The following is a 27,827-nucleotide window of genomic DNA, read 5'->3' as shown; positions in this document are numbered from 1 at the left end:
ATCTCAGTTTATTTTGCCATAGTTTGCCATAATGAGATCATGGAGTTCTGTGGTGTTGTATTGAGATACATGAAATTGGGATGCATTTTTAAGTAGTATAGTATGAGACGCGTAAAATGTGACAGGTATGTACAATTTTGTTTGATTTCGAATTAGTTTAAAAAGCATCATCAATCTGATTTTTGGCGGAAAGCCTGTACTCTAAAAAAAAAGTTAAAATGTGATGTACCGTCGTGCGGGGGGCTTCTTTTGACAATTCGGGGGCTACTTTGGACATTTTGAAACAAGAATTAAAACGTAAATTACCATTATCACCATTATGTATTGTTGATAGATGGATGGCAACTTTCTGTTTCAAATTTTGTATTTATTTCATTTCTTTTTTTCAGAAAACTTAAAATCGAAAATAGCCCTCGTAGTCAAAAGAAGTCCTGCACGACGGTATAAATAACTTATTTTTCCTTGTGGCTTGAAACCAGGTAAGAACGAATGTAATTAACGCCTTATAGACATTCTAGACATGCTGAAATGAGAAATAAGCACTTTTTAAGCAAACACTATGCTTTATGTGAGTGAGAAATGGACTGAAATAAATTAGTGTATTCTTGGGAAGAAATGGAGTAAAATATTTCGGAGATTTTGTGGTAACTAGCAAATCTCAAAATTCGAAAAGCACTTGTGTAATACACGACCGCCCAACGTAAACTACGTAAAACCGTTTAGTAAAATGAAGAACCTAGCAAGACCCATAATTCATGAATATTACAAAATTGTTCTTTTGATTACTTTTGAGACAACACTGGTTTCGAGCAATATTCAAAACATTAAATTTGTTGGATACGCATACGACAATTAAAAATTTACATTTTGAAAGTAGCTGATATATTATATATATTTTTTAAATTCTCGAGTTTTATATCATATGAGAAGTTTAGTTTTATTTGTTTAATTCGTTAGGGTTTTCACTTGAAAAAAATCAGTTTCATTGTTGTTTTTTCTTATTTTTCGAAAAATCTTCTAATTGAGCCTAACTTAATTTGGGTATTTCTATTGCAAATAATAATTTGCACTTTGAATAAAATTAGTTTTGGTTAATATTCTTTTGTATAAAATTTTGATTCTTAAAAGAACCGAATAACCTTCGATAATGTGCAATTCCAATCCCTAACAGCAAAAATGAAAATTTTAGTTAACAGCTACTGATATCATCCTTGCATTTAAATTTTCTAACCAACCGAAGTTCTGCGTAACTAACCGAAGTGTGTCTCCAATTGACCAATTTTATATTGTTATTTTTCTCAATGGTTCTTCTTCTTCTTCTTCTTCTTATTGGCATTACATTCCCACACTGGGACAGAGCCGCCTCGCAGCTTAGTGTTCATTAAGCACTTTCACAGTTATTAACCACGAGGTTTCTAAGCCACGTTACCATTTTGCATTCGTATATCATGAGGCTAACACGATGATACTTTTATGCCCAGGAAAGTCGAGACAATTTCCAGTCCGAAAATTGCCTAGACCGGCACCGGGAATCGAACCCAGCCACCCTCAGCATGGTCTTGCTTTGTAACCGCGCGTCTTACCGCACGGCTAAGGAGGGCTCCTTTCTCAATGGTACGCATTGGAAATCACTGACAGCACATAACCAAATTCAGAATCTTGCTAGAATATTTTACTGAACGCCAAGAGTGTGCTGGTCACAAGTTGTTGCACTTTGGAAAATCATCTCAGCTTAACACCATTTTTCCAAGGTAATGATGGTAATCCAAAGAATTGATTTACTTTAAATGACTCCATTCATTCATTCATTTATTTAGTCTACATCTAAACAGATAACACTGAATCAACAATTTGACGCCACAATACACGGTTCGAGGCCGCATCTCTCCATCCTCGGATACGCCCCACGCTCGCCAAGTCGTTCTGCACCTGGTCTGCCCATCTCGCTCGCTGCGCTCCACGTCGTCTCGTACCTGCCGGATCGGAAGCGAACACCATCTTTGCAGGGTTGCTGTCCGGCATTCTTGCAACATGCCCTACCCATCGTACCCTTCCGGCTTTAGCTACCTTCTGGATACTGGGTTCGCCGTAGAGCTGGGCGAGCTCATGGTTCATTCTTCGCCGCCACACACCGTCTTTTTTTGCACACCGCCACAGATGATCATAAGCACCCGTCTCTCGAATACTCTGAGTGCTTGCAAGTCCTCCTCGAGCATTTTCCATGTTTCATGTCCGTAGAGGACTACCGGTCTTATTAACGTCTTGTACATGACACATTTGGTGCGGTGGCGAATCTTTTTCGACCGCAGTTTCTTCTGGAGCCCGTATTAGGCCCGACTTCCACTGATGATGCGCCTTCGTATTTCACGACTAACGTTGTTGTCAGCCGTTAGCAAGGATCCGACCACCACGACCACCTCGAAGGTATCCCCGTCTATCGTAACACTGCTTCCCAGGCGGACCCTGTCGCGCTCGGTTCCACCCATGTACTTTGTCTTCGATGCATTCACCACCAGTCCAACTTTTGTTGCTTCACGTTTCAGGCGGGTGTACAGTTCTGCCACCTTTGCAAATGTTCGGCCGACAATGTCCATGTCATCCGCGAAGCAAATAAATTGACTGGATCTGTTGAAAATCGTACCCCGGCTGTTACACCCGGCTCTCCGCATGACACCTTCTAGCGCAATGTTGCACAACAGGCACGAAAGTCCATCACCTTGTCTTAGTCCCCGGCGCGATTCGAACGAGCGGGAGTGGTCGCCCGAGATCTTCACACAGTTTTGCACACCATCCACCGTTGCTTGGATCAGTCTGGGAAGCTTCCCAGGAAGCTGTTCTCGTCCATAATTTTCCATAGCTCTACGCGGTCTATACTGTCGTATGCCGCCTTGAAATCAACGAACAGATGGTGCGTTGGGACCTGGTATTCACGGCATTTTTGAAGGATTTGCCGTACAGTAAAGATCTGGTCCGTTGTCGAGCGGCCGTCAACGAAGCCGGCTTGATAACTTCCCACGAACTCGTTCACTAATGGTGACAGACGACGGAAGATGATCTGGGATATCACTTTGTAGGCGGCATTAAGGATGGTGATCACTCGAAAGTTCTCACACTCCAGTTTGTCGCCTTTCTTGTAGATGGGGCATTTAACCCCTTCCTTCCACTCCTCCGGTAGCTGTTCGGTTTCCCAGATTCTGACTATCAGTTTGTGCAGGCAAGTGGCCAGCTTTTCCGGGCCCATCTTGATGAGCTCAGCTCCGATACCATCCTTACCAGCTGCTTTATTGGTCTTTAGCTGTTGAATGGCATCCTTAACTTCCCTCAAGGTGGGGCTGAACTGACGTAGTCATCTCCTCCGCTGCCTTGACTTTCACTGCCTGTACTCTCAGCGCCATTCAGATGTTCCTCGTAGTGCTGCTTCCACCTTTCGATCACCACACGTTCGTCCGTCAAGATGCTCCCATCCTTATCCCGGCACATTTCGGTTCGCGGTACGAAGCCTTTGCGGGATGCGTTGAGCTTCTGATAGAACTTGCGTGTATCTTGAGAACGGCACAGCTGTTCCATCTCCTCGCACTCCGCTTCTTCCAGGCAGCGTTTCTTCTCCAGAAAAAGGCGGGTCTGCTGTCTCCGCTTCCGTCTATAACGTTCCACGTTCTGCCGGGTACCTTGCTGCAGCGCGACCGCCCGCGCTGCGTCCTTCTCCTCCAGAATCTGTCTGCACTCTTCGTCGAATCAATCGTTCCGTCGACTTCGACCCATATACCCGACGTTGTTCTCCGCTGCGTCGTTAATGGCTGCTTTAACTGTATTCCAGCAGTCCTCAAGAGGGGCCCCACTGAGCTCACCCTCTTCCGGCAACGCTGCCTCGAGATGCTGCGCGTATGCAGTGGCGACATCAGGTTGCTTCAGTCGCTCTAGGTCGTACCGCGGCGGTCGTCGGTACCGAACATTGTTGATGACGGATAGTTTTGGGCGCAGTTTAACCATCACCAGATAGTGGTCAGAGTCGATGTTAGCGCCACGATATGTCCTGACGTCGATAATGTCGGAGAAGTGCCGTCCATCAATCAGAACGTGGTCGATTTGTGATTCTGTCTGCAGTGGTGATCTCCAGGTGTACCGATACGGGAGGCTGTGTTGGAAGTAGGTGCTACGAATGGCCATATTCGGCGGCGAAATCAATTAGTCGTAGGCCGTTTTCGTTCGTCAGCCGGTGAGCGCTGAACTTTCCAATAGTCGGTCTAAACTCCTCCTCTTGGCCAACCTGAGCGTTCAAATCTCCTATGATGATTTTGACGTCGTGTCTTGGGCAGCTGTCGTACTCACGTTCCAGCTGCGCGTAGAATGCGTCTTTATCATCATCAGTGCTTCCGGAGTGTGGGCTATGGACGTTGATTATGCTGAAGTTGAAGAACCGGCCTTTGATCCTCAACCTGCACATTCTTTCATTGATTGGCCACCACCCGATCACGCGCTTTTGCATATCGCCCATCACTATGAAAGCTGTTCCCAGCTCGTGTGTGTTGCCGCAGCTCTGGTAGATGGTATGATTACCTCTAAACGTTCGCACCATTGATCCCTTCCAACAAACCTCCTGCAGCGCTACGATGCCGAATCCACGGTCCTTGAGCACATCGGCGAGTATGCGTGTGCTCCCGATGAAGTTGAGAGATTTGCAGTTCCACGAACCGAGTTTCCAATCGCTAGTCCCTTTTCGTCGCAGTGGTCTTCGCCGATGGTTCCGGTCCGTACTCTCTTGTTGATTGTTCGTTACTTATGTTTTTTTAAAGGCTGGCTTGCAGGGCATGACACCAAACCCCCTAAATTTCCGGAGGACCATTCCTCCTTATTTCCGGTGGACCATGGTGCACAGTTTCACTTAGAGTCCCTCGCTGGAACTCGGACGATGATCAGCCGCCCCTAACATGGAGAACAGACGCTGTTGTGAGCCGATCCTGACATGGAGAACAGACGCTCAATAAGATTTGCACCTCCGGAGAGGAGCAAACCCCCCCTTCCCTGTCAGCATACGACCATAGTTCCCACCGGGGTTGGTTATCCGATCTTCCCTAAGGTTGCTCGTATCCCGGCCAGCACTGCGGGGAGGTAGGGATAGGAGTTGCTGGGTAAGAGGCTAAGGATCGCGAGATGGGGTCTATTTTATTCCTTCAGCAGGTACGCGAAGTACCAATGGTACGCTTTACCCAGCATTTGCCGTGCCATTCACTATCAGCAATTACCGAAGCTCCACCATTGACGACGCGACCAACATCAACGCGGCAGCCGTTGTCGCTTGGACCGCAAGCGGGCAAAATTTTCACTCCAGTGAGGCTGCCGTCCCGACCGTCGCTCCACCATCGTTGACTGCCGCCTATCGCTGTGGGATGCCTTTGTCTCCGCCCGACAATCGCCTCCAATGCTGGCTCAAGGCTACAAATGAAGTATCGTGTCCGCTCTCTGAGAATGCTCGAACGAAAATGACGCGCGCGTATGAGACCCGAGCCTTTTATGCATGGAGAAATGGAGCGATGGGCCACGCTATGTTTAAAGGCAACTATTATGCAAAGTGAATGCACCTCGGATGTTAAGCCGTTAGATCATAATTTTTGACCTCTAATTTAAGGATCTGCATCGGTGAAATTTTGACTTTTTTACTATTTAAGGTAATATTTTTAACCTAAAAACCTTTTCTGATTTTTTTAAAATTTTTGAAACAAGTTATATAAAATCCAACCACTACTTTTTTTCCCCGATAATTTAAGAAAAATTTCTAATAAAAACATTTTTCATATGATGAAAATAGTAGAAGTTATATTAAAATTACTGCCAGTCTTAAATGTTCTTACGGTTTATTAAGAATCGATCTGTAGCCTCCTTAGCCGGGTGGTAAAATGCACTGCTACACTGCAAGACCATGCTAAAAGTGGCTGGGTTCGATTCCCGGTCTTGTCTAGGAAATATTCTCACCTTCCCTGGGCATAAAGTATCATCGTACCCTCATGATATACGAATGCGGAAATGGTAGCTTGGACTAGAAACCTCGCAGTTAATAACTATGGAAGTGCTAAATGAACACTAAGCTCCGAGGCGGCATATGTCATCAGAGTGGTTGTAATAAGAAGAAATATTATTAAATTTAAGAACATAATATCACTCTTTAACATTTCAAATCAACAAAAAAATAAAACTACGAACTAGTTCAAAGTAGTATTTATGTATGTTCTGTATTTCAAACTTGATTGAATCTCAATGGACGTCTGCATTATGTGACCACTGCACTATGGTCCAGGATACAGATTTACGCGGAAAGATGAATTTTACGCCAAAACTATATTTTTTAGAAAAAATTGTTGTTCTACAAAATTGTTCGAAATAGTAAGGCCATCATTATGGTTTTACCAAAAAATAGGGTGGCTCATCATATAAAAAAAATTAGAAAATATTTTTTTTATTTCTCAGAATATTGACATGTTATGTTCTACAAAGTTGTAGCGCAGCTAATTCCAATCAATTTTGCTAAAAAACTTTTTCTGTAGCTCTTAAGTTGGCTGATTTAGAGCAATTTTACTTAATTGGATTAGGGTGTACCTCAAAAAAACAGTATTTTTGATCTAATTTTTTTGTTTCAGATTTCTCGAAAAAGTCGTCTTCAGGTGACTTTTAGAGCTCAAAAAAATGCAACTTTTGATGGGTAAATATGCACAATATCTTTTTCCGATCAAAAGTTATAATTATTTTTCTGTCAAAATTCCATTTTTTTCATAAGTTGATATCTCCGGTTAGGGCAGACCAAAAAAATATGTTTACACGGCATCTAAAAGAGAAATTAATATTCTTCATTATCTCAAAAAATTGGAGATATGTTATTTTTTTATCTCAAGTTTCACCAATTTTACTAAAATCATGTTTTTTTTTAAATAAATTGATATAACTCGACAACGGAAACAAAAAACACGCGTTTTGAAAAGCCCCAAAAGTCTTCAGAAGGTGACATCCGTGAAAAGTAAAAAATGAAATGAGCAGATCATAAATCTTGTTTTTTGAGGGACACCCTAATCCTGGTAAGTAAAATTACTCTAAACAAGTGAGCTTAAGAGCTACATAAAAAATTTATATAGCAAAGTTGATTGGAAAAGCTGCGCTACAACTTTGTAGAACATTTTACGTCAATATTCCGCAAAATAAAAAAAATGAGATTTTACATTTTTATAAAATGGCCCACCCTATTTTTCGGTAACTCTATAATAAGGGCCCAAGTATCCAGAAAAACTTTGTAGAACAAATTTTGTTTCTTAACCCTTGTGTGGCCGGCTGGGTACCCGGGTACCTTTTTGGAACTCAATTCGCCATATGTAAATGAATTTTCATAGTAGGAGGCTGAAACTCTGTCATATCCACAATAATGACGGCCAAAATCGATTGAACGGGTTAACTGAAATTTTGATTAAGGAGGGGTGGAGGGAGGGGCTCCGACATTTTTTACCCTCTAAATGGCCGGCAGGGTACCCGGGTACCCACGAAACTAAGATGCTTATATCTTTGGCAATTTTCAACCGTTTTCAACCGTTTTGGGCTCATTCGATTCAGAATTTTGTCCTTTATCATGTTGTTTTTGGATTGGACTGGTCCGGTCCCTCGGATTACCGGGAAATTCGGATTTCTAGGGCATGTCCTGCATAGATTATACTGATTGTGGATATCGGTAAGTAATCAGCAATATGGGTATCAAACTTTTTGATATTTCATCAGCAGGTCGATTTTTATTGATTTGGGTCCATCAGACGTGCAGAATTATTTCAATTCCAGAACCGGTTCCTCGAGGGGTCATAGGTGGCCATGAACAATTTTCGAGGGAACATCAACAATATGGGTATCAAACTTCTTGACATTATTTCCAGCGTGTGTTCTTGACAAGTTGACTCCGGAGTGACCATTTTGGAACAAGTTTCCCGGGTGGGGAAGGGGGGGGGGGGGGGGTTTGGTCAAGGTTGGCCAAAAACACTGGATCCCCAACAATATGGATGTCAAAATTCTTGAAACTTCCACACCAGACATTATTCAATATTCATTATTCATGAACATTATTCAATAGAACCTCAACAATATGGGCATCAAACTTCTTGAAATTGCCTCAGCAGTTTGTTTCTGATTGTTTTAGAGCCACCAGACGTGCTGACTTTATAGTTTTCATTCCAGGACAGGTTCCCCATAGGGTCTTAAGTGGCCATAAATACTTGCCAATATATATATAAATATAAATAAAAAATAGAAAGCTGCAGTATTTTGTAATCCGTGTGTTGAGAGCAAAATCATTACAAGGACCACCCTTTGCCACCAGAAGGCAACTAAGTGGACCACCGAAAGCTCCAAAACATCCGGAGAAATTGCCGATTCTGAAAGTTTATCTTAGAAAACTGTGACTTTTTAGAATTTTAGTGTTGTAGCAATGAGCGAGCAAATCAATACAAGGACTACTCATTCATCCCGGATGGCCACTAAGTGGTTTTTAGAAAGTGCTGGAACATCAGGAGAAATGACCAGGTGTAGAAGATTATATTTTGAAGTAGCAATTTTTTTTATAAATCTATTGTTGGCGTAATGCCAATTCTAGAAATCCGTCCTAGAAACTATTACTTGTTGTAGCATTGTGAGAGTAAAATCATTGCATGAACAACGCATTGACCACCATTGGTCATCTGGCACTGAAGGTCCGGAACACCCATAGTAAAGACAAATTCTTGAAACCGTCCTAGAATACAGTGGTTTGTTATGAATGTGAGAGCAAAACTCCGCTAAATGATCCTCCGGGAACTCCGGAACATTCTGAGAAAAGGGCCAATTTTTAAATTCATCCTCGTAAACCGTACTGTTTCACAAAACGATTTATGCATCAAAATGAGACCAATATCATTTCAAGAACCGAACGTTGACCCGGGAGGCCACTAAGTGGTGCTCTAGAAGCTCCGGAATAGCCGAAAAGGTAATCAATTCTAGAAACTCGCCCTAGTAGCTGTTTGCAATCAAAATCAATTCGAGGATCATTTATTGACACCGTGTGGCCGTTAGGTGAGCACCTGGAAGCTTCGGAACTTTCGAAGATGTGCCAATTGACTTAAAAATTCCTAGTCCTAGAAAGTTGTGAGTTTTTAGAAATCGTTTGTTGAGAAATGTGAGAGCATAATTGATGCAATCTAAACGGATAGCCACACCACAATACATCCAATAATGCTGCGACTTTCAATAAATCGTTCGTTCACTTCAAGTGATGGAATAAAATGGGATAGTATGAAATCGTCTTATGACAAGTGAAGATACTTCACTGGAAGCTCTAAACAACCTTTGACTGACGTATTGTAGAGCTCCGCAATTGTCAATCATGGGTGATGTTCCTCCAGTTTTCATAAACGTTTAGAGTTCCCAAGTCCGATTCCACCGCGTGCAGCAGCTGGCGTGTTCGTAGCCTTCAGCGAAGTCACTGGCCTCTATCCGGATCTCTGGTGAATATTGTTTTTGCTATTCTTTCTTCCGACATTCACACTAAGTGACCGGCCCACTGGAGTTTGCCGTATTTTATACGATTCACAATATTTTCTTCTCTATACACTTGATACAGCTCGTGATTCATGCGTCTGCGCCACACATCTTTTTCTAGTTTCCCATTAAGAATTGTACGCAGCACCTTTCGCTCGAAAACGTCAAAAGCTTTCATGTCCGCCTCTTTTTACATCCTTACGAATCAGAGCAAATTTCGTTTCCAATATTCGAGGAAGCCCCTATTCGCAGCAGTAATACGTCTCTTCACTTCACAGGAAACGTTATGTCATGTGTTCAAAGATAAACAAATTTTCCAACAACTTCCCTATCAAGCAGTACCTCAGCACTAACACCAATAGGTCTACCTTTATCTTTACCCGCAACCATGTACTCCGTATTAGTAGAGTCGATGATTTAGCCTATCTCCTAAGCCTCCACTCCTAAGCCTCCAGCCTCCAATCTATCTTCTAAGCTCCACTACTGCCCTGCGATCGAATGTAGTCAATGTCGTCCGCAAAGATCAGGAGCATATGCGACCATGTGATGATAGTGTCATTCTCCTGCACACCAGATCTCCTAATCACCCCTCGAGTGCAATATCTATATACATAACAATGAATTTCCGTCTGTCTGAACCTTATAGACTCCGAAACTACTGAACCGATCGGCGTGAAAATTTGTATGCAGAGGTTTTTGGGGCCGGGAAGGCTCCTTAAATGGTTCGAGCCCCTTCCCTTTTTCGGAAAGGGGGCTCCCATACAAATGAAACAGAAATTTCTGCATAACTCGAGATCTAAGCAGAGAATAAATTAATTTTAGGCGAAACTAAGTTCATTGTGTCTGCTAGTTAACAATAAATTTGAAAGCGCATCACTATGCTTCAATTTCTCCACGGTCACAAACGCGGTTGATACGTCGTCTGGAACCCAAATACTTTATTTCGAGTCATCAAGCGTTGCACGAATCATCGTAATCAGCTTCGCCGGAGAACCATGTTCAGACATTATCTGCCACAGCTAATTTATTTTCATTAAATCGTACGCCGCTTTGAAATCAATAGACAAATGGAGAGTCTGCAAGTTGCATCCCGAAATTCATAAAGGATCATCTTCAGGCTAAACATCTCATCAGTCGTTGATCGGTCTTCACGGCCAGACAGGTAGATTTTGAAACTAGAACGAAGAAACTGATAGCCAGTTTCTTCATCTATTGAGGGAGCGCATCTAGTTACAGATTTTTTTTGTCACACAGATTATCAGTGGATTCAGAATGCAAGTCATTGCAGAGAAGGGGGATGAAATGATGATGCAATCACTCACCCACTGCAAGCCGAATATACCTCTGCACTTGCCACGAGTTCGTACGGAATTTATTGGAATTTGTGGGTCAAGGTTCGAGAGGCAGAGGTCCGTCTTGGTTAACGAACTGCCAATGTTATAGATAGAAAGCAACTGATGGAATTTCTAATTGGATGTAGGAAACGAGCTCTTTAGTTAATTTCCAATTCTAGCAGATACTGCTAGAATAGTCAAGTTGAAAGTATGAGAATAGAAATGGAAATGGTACGGAAGTCCATTACAAAAAGATACAAAGTAGGAGAATGGAACGGACCTTGGATTGAACTCACGACCTCCCGCGTATGAGGTAGAAGCAGTAGCCTTATGACTACCAAGCCCGCTTTCTTCTGCTTCTTTTTTTACTTTGTTACAAAAAAATTGTTCACGATTACGCAACTGTTGAAAACAAAATGTATACATTTCTTATAAGAAATGACGATTGCTTCGGTATTTCCGGTATTTCAGGAGGACCTCTTGGTGGCCACTCGGGATCAATGAATGATATTCGCAATCTAGCGCTTAGAATCATAAGGGCGTAACTGTTTTGATCGATTTATCTTCGACGAGTTCATGGTTCTAATGAAGGATGATTGCATCTTCTACCTGAAGTAACTATAAAATCGATGAAGAGAAATCGATCAATACAGTTATGCCCCTATGATTCTAAGCGCGAGCAACGACTCTGCTTCTATACTGCTATTACAAACAATTTTCGAAAGTTTCTAAAACGAACTTCAATAATTGACCACTGCTCTGGATGTCCCTGCACTTCTGGACCACCATTTGGGGCCACCAGGTAGCCCTTGCATTAATTTTGCTCTCACAACAAATGACGAATTTCAAGAATTAACCACTGCTTCGGATGATTCGGATAACTTTGTGTCCACCTTAAAACAAACGGTTTATGAAATGTCACATCTGTCTAGAAGAATTTCTAGAATCGATCACATCTCCGAGTGTCCGGAATCTTATGGTGGGTCTCCTGCTGGTCACCCGGCGTCAATGAGTGGTCCTTGCATTGATTTTGCACTCACATTGCTAGATAAATTGATTTAAAACAAAATGCGGCTCTGAGAATGCTTATGAACATTCCTGACTCCTCAGGGAACCTATTCCGGAATTGGCAATCCGGAGTGAACTTGTTTGATGAACCCAAATAGATCAGACATAAACGCTTGAGACAATTTCGAGAAGTTTGACACCCATATTGTTGGGGCTCCAATGAGAAATGTTTTTGGTCAACCCCGGCTCCCGGGAACCTGTTCCAGAATGGCCACTCCGGAGTCAACTTGTCTGGTGAGCCTAGGATCATGAAGGACATACGCAAGAGTTAATTTCATGAAGTTTGATACCCATATTGTTGATGTTTCCTTGAACAATGTTCATGGCCACCTATGACCCCTCGAGGAACCTGGAAAAACAATATTTTGAGACCTACTCATTTGCACGCCAAACAGTTGGTTTGGATTTTGCAAAGGGTAAAAAAAAACATGGAAAAGAGCCATCTTTGCAATCTGCAATCTTTCGGGAATGGCAGTCTAATGGTGCGCTTGGGGGAGTTGTTTTTTTGAAAAAAATAATTCAGAGTATTCGGTATTAATAATAATTTCCGGCTCCCATTTCAAACTATCCCACATGTCAACTTGCCCCGGTGTTCATTACGGACACTCTTCGCGGTATCCAAGTTTCAAAGTGCTCGCGTTTTCAGGGGCACACCACTCGATACGGAGGCGGCGCACAACTGTCATTTTTGTCGATTCAGCTTTGCTGCGTCGCGGCATGCGTGAAATAATAAAAATGACAGTCATGCGTTCCTTCCGCATCGAGTGGTGTGCCCCCGAAAACGCGAGCATTTTGAAACTTGGATTCCGTGAGGATTGACCTTAATAAGAAGGTACATTCTAATAATAAATGCAAAACAGAGCTGTTGCAAAACAACTAGTACCATAGCTGGTAACAAGCCGAATCTTCAATGTTATACTCAAGGCTTGCTATGCAACTTTTACTCTATGCGGAGATAACGGACTGCGCGTTCTCTATGTTCACGGATCAATCCATTTTTTATCTTTTCTTCGTAGTATTGTTTAAGTTTGCTTATTCTCAAGTAGGTATGAAAATTGGGTTACTGTGATGAAAAACATAGACATCTGACACATAAAGCACTGCCTTGAACAAAACATGTTGATCACAAGATTCGGAGCGCCATCCACGCATGCACGTAGTTTAATTTTTGCTAAACGTTTTGGTGTCAATAACTTGATGAGAACTACTTGTTTACACCATTTTTGGAAAATGGTGTATACGTCAAATACGACCTATGAAGACTCTTCCCTCACATTGAACGACGCTAGTAGCAGTAGTCGACCGCATAATAACCTCCAACAGCACGCCAACTTCGCTGTGCTGTGCTTTGAACGCATCGTAGGACTCCATCGCTCCTCCAAACGATCTACCGTCGAAGTTGCGATGATGTTTTAGTGATGGCTGCAATGCTCGTTTGGGCGTTCCGCAGGTCGTCAAAACTTAGTTTTGCATTGTGCGGAAAGAAAAATGATCGGCCACACGGAAACAAATGCATACCCACAATCATGAATAAAAAATCATGAAATCATGAATCATGCCTAATCATGAAATCAGGATTATAATTCATGATTTCAGGAACATTATTCATGGTACTGTGCAATATTCAACAGTCGACAAAATGCATAACCGGTTATACTTCGAACACATCCTTCCCAAGATGTGAGAACGGCTGAAAGGTAGCACGCCGGACTTTCACTCGGTGTACTCGAGTTCAAAACCTCTGTTGAACTTTTTTTTTATTTTTCGATCTCAACAACCAAATTGTAACGCATTGGTTGCGTTACGCGAAAATTAATCAAGAAATCATGATTTATATTCATGTTATATTTTCATAACATGAAAACACGATAGATTCTTCAAATCATGAATTATTTTCTTATTTCCGGGAACGGATTTTTACCCGTGGCAGTCACCGTAATTTTGTTCTGCCTGGTGCCGGTGAGTGAATAATTCAGAAAGTGAAGGTTTGCCTCTTTCCCAGTCGTGTTTCTCCAGTAGAGTTTGTAGTAGCCATCGAGTAAGTAAGTGCAGTGCGTGTTCCAGTCGTCGGGAAAATAATAAATTATCTATCTTGTGTTCGATGACTCATGCGCATGTATTGCGGTTGGCTCCGGTCGAAACAAGCGTGATCTTCAATAGTTTGCAGTAGCCATCGGGCAAGTAAGTTCAAAATGCTGCGCGTCGTTTCGGTCGTCAGAAACGCGATCCTCAACGGTTTGCATATGCCATCGGGTATGCATGGTGAGGAGTATTCATGCTCGGTTCATCGACACTTCGAACGCTCTGATTTTGTTGTGGTTTGTGCGGTCGAGAAGTAAATCAATTGATACGCGTTCGATCGGTGTACAGGTAGTTAGTTTGTTCTCCTTTGTGCGGCCGAATCATAGTTAAATTTGTGTTAAAAAAGGACATGGTTGCATCGCTTATTAGAGTGAATTAAGATTTAACGATGCCTACCGACTAACTGAATCCTTCCTGTGGTTTTTGTGGAGGCGCGGAGGTAAACACGACCTTCGAATAGCAAAAATCACCTACTAATATTCCTTCCCTCTTCCTAACTGACTACAAGGACATGGCCATGACATATTTGAGTCACTGAACCTTGCACACTGAGAATGCTTGAACAATTCCAGTCTATCATTCAGTCGATTCTTTGTGCAATTTCACTGATTCTGGTGTATCACGGAGTAGCAACCATAGATATGTGTAGTCAGTCCAAGCCAAGCTAAGCTAAGCAAATGCTAAGCTAAGCTATTCGGTCAAATGACTTATGTCGAATTCGTTTTTAAACCTGGGTCAGTGCCAACCCGAACCCTGAATAAAAAAACATTTTCAGTTCCATCTGTCATTGGATATGTTGGTGTGCGTAGCATCGTGTTTGTTTTGATATGAAACATATGGTCCAGGACATCCAGTGCACTGGCAGTGCGTTGGCCTTGACTAATCAGTTCATGATAAATAAATATGTTTAAGTGCGTGAACTGATTTTTGCAGATAGTGGAATTTACTTTTGGGTGGATATAAATAGGGGAACTGCTCCTGGAATTCATCTCATAGCTCCGATATTCATCCCATCAAAAACAAAGCAATTTAAAGAAATTTGGATTGTTTTTTATTTTTGTAATTTTTTCAGCAGTGAGCACGCATGTTGACAAAAAGAGGCGACGAAATTGGTGCTGTATTTCTTTGTTTCCCGATGAGATGAATATATGTTCAGTAAGATGGAGATCGGAACAGTTCACTCATGTAATTGTATTCAATAATCCGTATAGAAATCATGTAAAAGAGATTTTCTATTCTACAAAAAATCATCTATTTCTGCAAAAGTTATTTTTCGGAGAACACTCAGAAGCCTGTAATAAAAATTCTCCAGGATTCGCTAATTTTTTTCCTCGCTACCTCTCCTGATAAAGGTAGCCTCACACCTCGGGAAAATTTTCCGCCGGATTTTGGGCCCCATGCATTTTCAGTTTTCAAGAATCTTCCGGAGGAATTGCTCAAGGTACTTCCGGGGAAACTTATGTACGAAACTTGCCGAGCAATTAATTCCTGGAGCAACCAGAGAAAATCCTGGAACAGTATTCAAAGATATTCCTTGAAGAATTTCCAAAGGAATTCATCTCGAAAGGATCCCTTGGAAATAATATGGAGGAATGCATGAAAGATATCGCCGAAAATTCAAGAAAGAATTACTGAAAGAATTTCTGAAGTAATTTTTGGCAGAATTCCCGAAGACAATTCTGAAACGCACGAAAGAGTTTTTGGCAGAATTTCAAAAGAAATTCTGCATAAGAAATAATTCTATTCGGTATTCCTCAAATATATTTTTCTGACAATTCTTAGCGGATTTTGTGAACGGGTTTCAAGGGGAATTCCCAAACTACATAATTGCATCCACCGACCTGATTTAGGACACAATCAGTCAGGAAAACCTGAATGAACTTATGAATACATAACTTCCCACACAATTATTTTTAAAACTGAATCTAGACAACAGTACCGGTATAATTTCATTTGAAACTACAATAACAAATATCACAAAATTTTCGGAAAAAAAGATTTTCAACGCGCATTTTATTTTAATAAACAGACAGTTTCGTTTCTCCCTTCTGCTTGTTTATTCCGCCCAGTCCCACCCACCCACGTGGTTTTGACAGTTGAAGTACAGTTGTATTGGTGAACCTGGTGCGAAACTGTAAAACAACACAGTGCGAACCCGACAGCTTTGGGGTTGAACTAGTGCGAACCTAGTTCCAACCTGAGCGAATAAAAAAACACTTTGACAGCACTTAGGTTGGAACTGGTTCCAACCTAGGTTGGAACTTTTTAAAAACGAATTCGACATTATTTAGCCAAGCGACCCTTTCGGCCTAATGACCCTTTGGGCCAAATGACCCTTTCGACCAAACGGCCCTTTCATATTCGGCCAAATATCCTATTTGGCCAAATGACCTATTCGGCAGGATGATCCTTCCAGCCAAATGATTTTCGGCTAGATGGGTTTCGGCCTAAAGGCCATATTCGGTGAAATATCCTGTTCGGTCAAATGACCATTTCGGTCAATTGACCATTTCGGCCAAATGATCCTTTTGGTCAAATAACCTTTTCGGCCAAATGACCCTTTGGGCCAAATAACCTTTTCGATCAAATGACCCTTTCGGCCAAACGGCCCTTCCATGTTCCATGTTCGAATAGAGTTCGCCGCCGTACCAAACTGACTATCTACAAAACGCTTATAAGACCGGTAGTTCTCTACCGACACGAGACCTGGACGATGCTCGTAGAGGACCAACGCGCACTGGGAGTTTTCGAAAGGAAAGTGTTACGTACCATCTATGGTGGGCTGCAGATGGCGGACGGTACGTGGAGGAGGCGAATGAACCACGAGTTGCATCAGCTGTTGGGAGAACCATCCATCGTTCACACCGCGAAAATCGGAAGACTGCGGTGGGCCGGGCACGTATCCAGAATGTCGGACAGTAATCTAGTGCAAATGGTTCTCGACAACGATCCGACGGGAACAAGAAGGCGAGGTGCACAGCGGGCAAGGTGGATCGATCAGGTGGAGGACGACTTGCGGACCCTCCGCAGACTGCGTGGTTGGCGAAGTGCAGCCATGAACCGAGCTGAATGGAGAAGTCTTTTATGTGCAGCACAGGCCACTCCGGCCTTAGTCTGATGATAAATAAATAAAATGTTCCATGCCAATTGTCCTATTCGGCCAGATCTTCTATTTGGCTAATTGACCTATTGAGCCGTATAATCCTTTCGGTCAAATGATTTTCGACCAGATGGGTTTCGGCCTAATGGCCCTATTCGGTCAATTGTACTGTTCGGCCAAATGTCCTTCTGGCCAAATGTCCTTTTCGGCCAAATGATCCTTTCGGCTTAATGACCATTTCGGCCAAATGACCCTTTTGGCCTTGCAGCTAAAAATATTACAAGATTAATTCCGGAACCAATATCCATTTTTTATCCCAATCCAGATTCAAGTTCACTTCAAAATTCAATCCCAAATTGACACTCGCATCTTCAAAGCAAATGCAGAACCTCTGAAAAATTCTCCTAGGGTTGGTCATCCTCAACCAACTTTCCCGGGGCACCAGTCTGAGATGTGTGTAAGACGTCTTCTCACTCCTAATGCATCACTTTTCAGATGATCTATTCAGCCAAATGTCTTATCCGGTCAAATGACTTATTCGGCCAAACGAACCATTCGGCCAAATGGCCCTTTGAGCCAAATTACCTTTTCGGCCTTATTCTTTCAAATGTCCTATTCGGCTGGATGGCCTTTTCGGCCAAATGACTTTCGGTCAGATGGGTTTCGGCCTAAGGTCCTATTCGCACAAATGACCATTTCGGCCAAATGTCCTTTTCGGACAAATTTCCTGTTCGGCCGAATGACCCTTTCGGCCAAATGACCTTTTCGACTAAATGACCCTTTCGACCAAACTGCCCTTCCATATTCGGCCAAATATCCTATTCGGCCGGATGATCCTTTCGGTCAGATGGGTTTCGGCCAGATGGGTTTCGACCTAATGGTTTGTTCAGCCAAGTGGTATTCGGCCAAATGGCTCTTGGCCAAATGGGTTTCGGCCAAACGACCCTTTCCGCTATCTCGATGGTCCCAACAATATCGAGATGTGGAGAGGCGACTGTAATAAAATTCAATTAACATTTGGATGTCAACTCGGGGCTAGCAGGCTGGGATTTGGGAATTTTGGTTAATACTTTAATGATTGATAATCTTCGTCATATTGTGCCTTGCATCAAAATGAAAACCTTCGTGATCATTTTCCGAGGTTCTCATAGATGTCAAAAACTTCTCCGCAGTACAAATGGCACGTGCTATTTAAGCATTCACCGTCGAAATGCACCAGGTAGCGACCAAATTTAAAAAAAAGGAGTTGCTTTTTTCCTGGAGGTATGTTTTTCTTAGGTAACTATCTGGCGCGTATTTTTCGTTGCGACCAAAAATGAGCGGAAGAGTGGGTTTTTTTATGAGCAGTACAATACAAACAATTCAAGTTCACGTTCGCATTGTGCGAGAACAACTGGTAGCTATATGGTCTGTTAGGCTATATTATCTTTTACAATGCTGAATAGCAATGTTCAAGAACGTGTACTCGCCCAAGGCTGGTTTTTCACAGATGCTTAGGAATTAGGCCATCAACTCTCATCTACTCGAAATGGTGTTTTTTATGGAGGCGCATGGTATTTAACTCATGGTATAATTATGACATATCACATATCACGTATCACTTATTGCTCATCATGCATTATTCATCATTATTTGCTGACCACTCATCACTCATCACTTATCACTTACGTTTTATCACTACTATGCTGTGTTCATTAACGCATGGGTAGGTACTTCTGTATCGGAACCGATGGATAACTTTTAAAAACACATTCTTGGTTTACCCTCAACCAAACCTGTCCAGAATGGTAATTTCGTTAATTGAATTCCAAAAAAACGCCAAAACATTCAGAACACTGGCAGAATATTAGAAGCTTCAACTTTTTTAAGAGGATGCTAATATGATCAATCTAATTACCACTCACAAAGTCGGAGTGCGTGCAAATCATAAATCATCCGCCGAAATGCAGATCGTGTTCCAGCCAATCCGAAAGTCAATTAATTCAATCAAATACAAAATTTTGACCGAATCTAACGAATTTGATTCCGCGGACAAACTGCCCTCATCTGCTTTCATTCGACGGAAATCTAATTCGTCAAACGCCCCCCCTAACTCGACACGGTGTACAGCGAGACTGATGACAGTGACGTCGATGGAAATCGGTTGAAATAAAAAATTCGATTCCCGGCTTCCACACTCCATAAAATAACGTGGAGAGTGGGGAACTTTGTGTCTGGTTTCATTTTTTTATTTCATCAGAACGACCCATTAGCTCACTCCATCTCCGTAATGATATTTCAGTGTCATCGGTGACTGTCCCCGTTCATAATTCCCGTTGTCAGTTCAATATCTCACGGTGAATTATGAACGAGCGCAGTGGATGCTGGATGGATCTGAATTTAAGCAACATCTCCCCCTGCCTCTGGATGAGTCGCGAGGATCCTGTGGATAACCAAGCGCCAAGACCAACTCGACTCCATCCAAAAGTCCAGACGATCTCTCATCCCGGTTACAGTTTTGGGGACACTGCGGAATGAGGACTAACTCCTGTCGACGTATCGAGAGGGGCTCGGCAATGTTATTATGGGCTTATGTCATCAGGTTCTCATTCTCGTTCCTTGTTTATTTTTTTCGCTGGCCAAACAAGGTCTTCCGTGCCACTTTGTTCTTGCTTTCGCTCACTACAAAGCTTAATTCGATTAAAACATAGATACGACAGATAAAACTCGACTCCCATACATATTTTATGTGCTCCACGTACCCGAACTGCCGTCCCCTGAATCCGCTCCTCCTGGCTCCAGTTCCGACAACGGTGGTTTTATCATCTCCGGAGCTGGGCTTTTCTCGGTTGGCGGCAAACAGAGCAGAATCAAAATCCTGTTTCCCATTGTTGGCTGGTGGCCCATTGGCTCACTACCGAGCCGAGAGTGAGTGTATGGCTTCGGATTCGAGTTGGTATGCTGTGTATGTGGGACAGCCCTGGATCCGACCGATAACGTGAATTATAATTTAAACAGTTAATGTACCTGCCCAGTAGCCATACCAACAAACACCATTCCCATCATATAGTTTTAACAAATGTCCTACAAAATTAAAGATTGGGACAATAGCTGGCAGTCAATTGACGTGACAAGGTGTATATGACGCACTTGAATAAAAGAATGAAAACCAATCCAAATCCAATCTAAATACAATTCAAATCTAAATTCTTTTTAAATCTAAGCCACTTTCATTCCAAATCCAATCCATTATTCGGCTGAAAAATATTACAAGATTTATTCCGGAGCCAAAATCCGTTTTTTATCCCAGTCCAGACTCATGTTCATTTCCACCTTCAATTCCAAATTGACACTCGTATCTTCAAAGCAAAAGCAGCCCCTGAGGAAAATTCTCCCAGGGTTGGTCATGGGCTCAACCAACTCTCCCGCCACCTACCGACCACACTGCAAATACCCTACGGACCACCCTGCCCGAGCAGTGCAGAGCAACGCAAATGGAGCGTGGCAAAATGCACACACAGGACATTTGTCTTGTGCCAGCCCGCCTGCTGGTCAGTCGGAACCGTGCGGTCGGCTTTGCCACACTAAAGAGTACCCTCCACGTATGACCAAAATTTTGCATCCTTTCCCCCCCCCCCCGGGTCATTGCCTGCCACCGGCAACCTTCTGCCCGGAAAACCAATTAAATTTAGAAACATAATTCATCGCTGGCCGAACACACAGTATTATTTCGGAATAAAATATCAAAAACTTTGGATCGGCAAAATTTCCGGAAGGTTGGCCATCGGTTCCAGCTCGGCCAACTGCATGCACTGCCCGGGCTCCCGAGACTCCCGAGGAATCGATTAATCAGGGACCGAAATTGCAACAAGCGCACTCGGAAACCCCCTGCGGGGCGCTGCCAGTGCGACGGACGGATGATTCCGGGTGAGAAAGTTATATGTTTTATTTCTAACGAGGATTTATGGCCAAATTATGAATCCATTATGGGTCTGGGAGGATTTAGGTCTAAGCTGAGTTTGGACAGAGACAGATGGGAATGTTGGAACGTTTTATTTGAGTACGAGGTGTGCGATGAGGATGTCACTTTGGGAAGTTATTACGAATGGGGTTTGTTTAATTTACAACAGATAATTTAGAAGATGGATAATCGAATGATGTTCCTTCGATAACCAAGGAATTTAAATTAATCGGCAACATCAATATTTATCACATTTATTATGCCTCGACAATCCAAAGCCTAAATACTTATCTTATTATACTTATCACGATTGCATCCTTTCAAATTGATTTGCACCTGATTTGTCTATTTTGCATATTGCACTTCATCTCGAGCTAATCAATGCCAACATCATTGAACGCTTTAACGACAACGATGAGTTTTGGAGACAAACTTATTCCCTTTCAGGCATTTCAGGTCAGTTGGTGTGCAGATGATCGATCCTATCAGAAGCCAGCCTGTTTTGTGGGCAGTTGGCGGTGTGAATAGCTTGGACTTGGAATACCATGAAAAAGGGCTGATGAAATAATTGTTTTTTGGTAGACTTCCGGATGGGAATTGTGGATGGCTTTTGTTGACTTCCAGGACGATGGAAAGTAGCTCGAAGGTGCTCAAAGAATTGAGTTTTTGAGTTCGACATGTTGCTAAAATCTGGGACCACCATGATCACAGTTCGTCAGATTAAATATTCAAATTACTTCGAAGAGTCGTTGAGGTTTATATGAAGGTTGTTTGTATGCTCGTTAATTGCACGCTGCTTCTAGTGGACTAAATATTTATGAAACATCATAAGACATCAACAGGACATCTTTTGGAAGCGTTGCGTTGGGAGAATAACTTCTGATGTTTACTTAGCTGTTGAAGTGGTTAGTTGAAGTAGCATCCGTAGCCGCAGGAGATTTAGTCTTCATAGTATATGTTGACCGGATTGATAGATGGAATCGAGCGCGACCTAAAAGTCATGGTATTAAAAAACGCTTGAGTCCGAAAAGCTGTGATTTACTGCAAGAGTGATATTTCATCGTGTCGGAGGTTAAGTTACATAGATGGTAAAACTGGGTCCAGTGGCCAATGGTTTTAAAACTTTTAGAGTTTTTCAATAGGAAGTGGTCTGGAGTAAGTGTAAGTAAGCTCCTTTAAGCTTTTTAGTCCCTTTAGAGAAGGCTTCCGCGCCTCTTTATTAGAGGCTTCTGAGCCTCTTGTAGAGAGGCTTCCGAGCCTCTTGAAGGTGGTTTTCGAGCCACTTAAAAGGAAGCTTCCGTTGCATCTTGAATGAACGCTTCTGAGCCTCTTGGTAGTATGCTTCCAAGCCTATTGAAAAAAGAATTCTGAGCTTCTTGAAGTGAGGCTTCCGAGCCTATTTAAAGGAGGCTGCCGAGCCTCTTGAAAGAAGGAAACCTAACCACTTGAAAGAAAACTTCCGAACCTCTTGAAAAGAGGCTTCCGAGCCTCTCGAAAGGAGCCTTCCGATCCTTTTGGAAAAAAGCTTCAAAGCCTCTTAAAAGGAGGCTTTTGAGCCTCTTGCAAGAAGGCTTCCGAGCATCTTGAAAGGAGGTTTTTGAGTCTCTAGAAAAGGAGGTTTTTGAGCCTCTAGAAAAGAAGGCTTTTGAGCTTCTTGAAAGGAGGCTTCCGAGCCTCGTGAAATGATCTTTCCAAGCCTCTTGGAAAGAAGCTTGGGGGCCCTTGAAAGGAGGATTTTGAGCCTTTTGAAAAGAGGCTTTCGAGCCTCTATAAAAGGCTCTTGAAAGAAGCCTTCCTAATTTCTTGAAAGGAGGCTTCCGAGCCTCCTAAGAGGAGGCTTCCGAGTCTCCTAAGAGGAGGCTTCCGAGTCTTTGAGAGGAGGCTTCCGAGTCTCTTGAGAGGAGGCTTCCGAGCCTCTTGAGAGGAGGCTTCCGAGCCTCTTGAGAAGAGGCTTCCGAGCCTCTTGAGAGGAGGCTTCCGAGCCTCTTGAGAGGCGGCTTCCGAGCCTCTTGAGAGGAGGCTTCCGAGCCTCTTGAGAGAAGGCTTTCGAGCCTCTTGAGAGGAGGCTTTCGAGCCTCTTGAGAGGAGGCTTTCGAGCCTCTTGAGAGGAGGCTTTCGAGCCTCTTGAGAGGAGGCTTTCGAGCCTCTTGAGAGGAGGCTTCCGAGCCTCCTGAGAGGAGGCCTGAGCCTCTTGAGAGGAGGCTCTGAGCCTCTTGAGAGGAGGCTTGGAGCCTCTTGAGAGGAGGCTTGAGCCTCTTGAGAGGAGGCTTGAGAGCCTCTTGAGAGGAGGCTCTGAGCCTCTTGAGAGGAGGCTTGAGCCTCTTGAGAGGAGGCCTGAGCCTCTTGAGAGGAGGCTTCCAGAGCCTCTTGAGGAGGCCTGAGCCTCTTGAGAGGAGGCTTCTGAGCCTCTTGAGAGGAGGCTCTGAGCCTCTTGAGAGGAGGCCTGAGCCTCTTGAGAGGAGGCCTGAGCCTCTTGGAGAGGAGGCCTGAGGCCTCTTGAGAGGAGGCCTGAGAGCCTCTTGAGAGGAGGCCTGAGCCTCTTGAGAGGAGGCTCTGAGCCTCTTGAGAGGAGGCCTGAGCCTCTTGAGGAGGCTTGAGAGCCTCTTGAGAGGAGGCCTGAGGCCTCTTGAAAGGAGGCTTCCTGAGCCTCTTGAAAGGAGGCCTGAGCCTCTTGAAAGGAGGCTTCCTGAGCCTCTTGAAAGGAGGCCTGAGCCTCTTGAGGAGGAGGCCTGAGCCTTGAGAGGAGGCCTGAGACTCTTGAGAGGAGGCTTCTGAGACTCTTGAGAGGAGGCTTCTGAGACTTTGGAGAGGAGGCTTCGAGAGCCTCTTGAGGAGGCCTGAGCCTCTTGAGGAGGCTTCAGGCCTCTTGAGAGGAGGCTTCCAGGCCTCTTGAGAGGAGGCTTGAGAGCATCTTGAGAGGAGGCTTGGAGCCTCTTGAGAGGAGGCCTGAGCCTCTTGAGAGGAGGCTTCTGAGCCTCTTGGAGAGGAGGCCTGAGCCTCTTGAGAGGAGGCTTCCTGAGCCTCTTGAGAGGAGGCTTGAGGCCTCTTGAGAGGAGGCCTGAGCCTCTTGAGAGGAGGCTTCCTGAGCCTCTTGAGAGGAGGCTTGAGCCTCTTGAGAGGAGGCCTGAGAGCCTCTTGAGAGGAGGCTTCTGAGGCCTCTTGGAGGAGGCCTGAGCCTCTTGGGAGGAGGCCTGAGCCTCTTGAGAGGAGGCTTCCTGAGCCTCTTGAGAGGAGGCCTGAGCCTCTTGAGGAGGCTTGAGAGCCTCTTGAGAGGAGGCTCTGAGCCTCTTGAGAGGAGGCCTGAGCCTCTTGAGAGGAGGCCTGAGCCTCTTGAGAGGAGGCTTGAGCCTCTTGAGAGGAGGCCTGAGCCTCTTGAGAGGAGGCTCTTGAGCCTCTTGAGAGGAGGCTCTGAGCCTCTTGAGAGGAGGCCTGAGCCTCTTGAGGAGGCTTCCTGAGCCTCTTGAGAGGAGGCTTGAGCCTCTTGAGAGGAGGCTTCTGAGCCTCTTGGAGAGGAGGCCTGAGCCTCTTGAGAGGAGGCCTGAGCCTCTTGAGAGGAGGCCTGAGCCTCTTGAGAGGAGGCTCTGAGCCTCTTGAGAGGAGGCCTGAGCCTCTTGAGAGGAGGCTTCCGAGCCTCTTGAGAGGTGGCTTCCGAGCCTCTTGAGCGGTGGCTTCCGAGCCTCTTGAGAGGAAGCTTCCGAGCCTCTTGAGAGGAGGCTTCCGAGCCGCTTGAGAGGAGGCTTCCGAGCCTCTTGAGAGGAGGCTTCCGAGCCTCTTGAGAGGAGGCTCCCGAGCCTCTTGAATGGAGGCTTCTGAGCCTCTTAAGAGGCGGCTTACGAGCCTCTTGAGAGGAGGCTTCCGAGCCTTTTGAGAGGAGGCTTCCGAGCCTCTTAAGAGTAGGCTTCCGAGCCTCTTGAGAGGCGGCTTCCGAGCCTCTTGAGAGGTGGCTTCCGAGCCTCTTGAGAGGAGGCTTCCGAGCCTCTTGAGAGGAGGCTTCCGAGCCTCTTGAGAGGAGGCTTCCGAGCCGCTTGAGAGGAGGCCTGAGCCTCTTGAGAGGAGGAGGCCTGAGCCTCTTGAGAGGAGGCTTCTGAGGCCTCTTGAGGAGGAGGCCTGAGCCTCTTGAGAGGAGGCTTGAGAGCCTCTTGAGAGGAGGCTTCCAGGCCTCTTGAGAGGAGGCCTGAGACTCTTGAGAGGAGGCCTGAGACTCTTGAGAGGAGGCCTGAGACTCTTGAGAGGAGGCCTGAGCCTCTTGAGAGGAGGCTTCAGAGCCTCTTGAGAGGAGGCCTGAGCCTCTTGAGAGGAGGCCTGAGCCTCTTGAGAGGAGGCTTCCTGAGCCTCTTGAGAGGAGGCTCTGAGCCTCTTGAGAGGAGGCTTCTGAGCCTCTTGAGAGGAGGCCTGAGCCTCTGGAGGAGGCTTGAGCCTCTTGAGAGGAGGCTTCCTGAGCCTCTTGAGAGGAGGCTTCCTGAGCCTCTTGAGAGGAGGCTCTGAGCCTCTTGAGAGGAGGCTTCTGAGCCTCTTGAGAGGAGGCTCTGAGCTCTCTTGAGAGGAGGCCTGAGCCTCTTGAGAGGAGGCTTGAGAGCCTCTTGAGGAGGAGGCTTGAGGCCTCTTGAGAGGAGGCTTGAGAGCCTCTTGAGAGGAGGCCTGAGGCCTCTTGAGGAGGAGGCCTGAGCCTCTTGAGAGGAGGCTTGAGAGCCTCTTGAGAGGAGGCTTCTGAGCCTCTTGAGAGGAGGCTTCCTGAGCCTCTTGAGAGGAGGCCTGAGCCTCTTGAGAGGAGGCCTGAGCCTCTTGAGAGGAGGCCTGAGCCTCTTGAGGAGGCTTCCAGGCCTCTTGAGAGGAGGCTTCCAGGCCTCTTGAGAGGAGGCCTGAGCCTCTTGAGAGGAGGCCTGAGCCTCTTGAGAGGTGGCTTCTGAGCCTCTTGAGAGGAGGCTTGAGGCCTCTTGGAGAGGAGGCCTGAGCCTCTTGAGAGGAGGCTTCCAGGCCTCTTGGGAGGAGGCTTGAGCCTCTTGAGAGGAGGCTCTGAGCCTCTTGAGAGGAGGCTTGAGGCCTCTTGAGAGGAGGCTTGAGCCTCTTGAGAGGAGGCCTGAGCCTCTTGAGAGGAGGCTTCTGAGCCTCTTGAGAGAGGAGGCTTGAGCCTCTTGAGAGGAGGCCTGAGCCTCTTGAGAGGAGGCCTGAGCCTCTTGAGAGGAGGCCTGAGCCTCTTGAGAGGAGGCCTGAGGCCTCTTGAGAGGAGGCTTCCTGAGCCTCTTGGAGAGGAGGCCTGAGCCTCTTGAGAGGAGGCCTGAGCCTCTTGAGAGGAGGCTTCCTGAGCCTCTTGAGAGGAGGCCTGAGCCTCTTGAGAGGAGGCTTCCTGAGCCTCTTGAGAGGAGGCCTGAGCCTCTTGAGAGGAGGCTTCCAGGCCTCTTGAGAGGAGGCCTGAGCCTCTTGAGAGGTGGCTTCCTGAGCCTCTTGAGAGCGGTGGCTTCTGAGCCTCTTGAGAGGAAGCCTGAGCCTCTTGAGAGGAGGCCTGAGCTGCTTGAGAGGAGGCTTCTGAGCCTCTTGAGAGGAGGCTTCGAGAGCCTCTTGAGAGGAGGCTCCTGAGCCTCTTGAATGGAGGCTTGAGCCTCTTAAGAGGCGGCTTACGAGCCTCTTGAGAGGAGGCTTCTGAGCCTTTGAGAGGAGGCCTGAGCCTCTTAAGAGTAGGCTCTGAGCCTCTTGAGAGGCGGCTTCTGAGCCTCTTGAGAGGTGGCTCTGAGCCTCTTGAGAGGAGGCTTGAGCCTCTTGAGAGGAGGCTTCCGAGCCTCTTAAGAGGAGGCTTCCGAGCCGCTTGAGAGGAGGCTTCCGAGCCGCTTGAGAGGAGGCTTCCGAGCCTCTTGAGAGGAGGCTTCCGAGCCTCTTGAGAGGAGACTTCCGAACCTCCTGAGAGGAGACTTCCGAACCTCCTGAGAGGAGGCTTCCGAACCTCTTGAGAGAAGGCTTCCGAGCCTCTTGAGAGGAGACTTCCGAACCTCCTGAGAGGAGGCTTCCGAACCTCTTGAGAGGAGGCTTCCGAACCTCTTGAAAGGAGGCTTCCGAGAGGCATAAAAGGATGCTTCTAATCCTTTTGCATCGAATCAACCGAGTTTTAGTGAAAAAAAAATCATTTTGTTCATTCGAGGTTTAGTTCGTTTGACCTTTTGTTCTGCAGCCCTTCATATATTGTGCTGGTTGTGGAAAGCAGGGTTCAATTGGGATTTATTGATCGCATTACATATTATGTACAATATAATTTTTTGAAATAGAAAATACATAATTATCAAAACTTTATCAATGAATTTTTAATGAAATTGTAATATGTCCGCCATTACGCATTTTTGTCCGAGGTACCCCCTAGGGCCGGCGAAGGTACCTCCAGGGGTACATGTACCCCAGGTTGAGAACCGCTGCTGTAGTGGTAAAAGTCTAACTTTTATCGAAATTTTATCCCACTTTTACAAGCAAAGGCCCAAACAATCCTTGTCAGTGTAAGTGAGCAGTGAACTGTAAACTACGAGAACATTTTGCCGAAATTTTGCTCCATTTAAAAGCAGACGCAACTTGTTCCACCAACGTCCCCAACCGAGAAATATGGTAGAACTGTCGAACTTCTTCAACTACTGTTTCTGAATTTCTGTGTCAAAGAGATCTAAGTGAGAAAAAAGAAATGATGAATGAGAAGTATGACTGCTCCCTTCTCACTCCTTATTTCGCACTTTTCAATCCCAACTGAAAAAAGTTAGAAGAGCGAAAAAGAGCCTCACTTTTCAATCATCATTTA

The 27,827-nt window shown here is 45.0% G+C and overlaps 1 protein-coding gene across 4 annotated transcripts in view; it reads left to right on the top strand.

The window, feature by feature from the left end:
- LOC134209409 (zwei Ig domain protein zig-8) overlaps window positions 1-27,827 on the top strand; it is a 969,833-nt gene that overhangs the window by 144,511 nt on the left and 797,495 nt on the right. The window contains exon 2 of one of the 4 annotated variants that reach the window (XM_062685396.1): window positions 390-479. The exons of the other annotated variants lie outside the window; for them this stretch is intronic. The gene's annotated coding sequence lies outside the window, so the exon portion shown is untranslated. The remainder of the gene's footprint in view (window positions 1-389; window positions 480-27,827) is intronic. 4 annotated transcript variants of the gene reach the window in all.

This window comes from Armigeres subalbatus, chromosome 2, assembly GCF_024139115.2.
Source record: "Armigeres subalbatus isolate Guangzhou_Male chromosome 2, GZ_Asu_2, whole genome shotgun sequence".
In the NCBI taxonomy this organism is placed as follows: domain Eukaryota; kingdom Metazoa; phylum Arthropoda; class Insecta; order Diptera; family Culicidae; genus Armigeres; species Armigeres subalbatus.
This window is presented reverse-complemented; position numbering and strand designations above follow the sequence as displayed.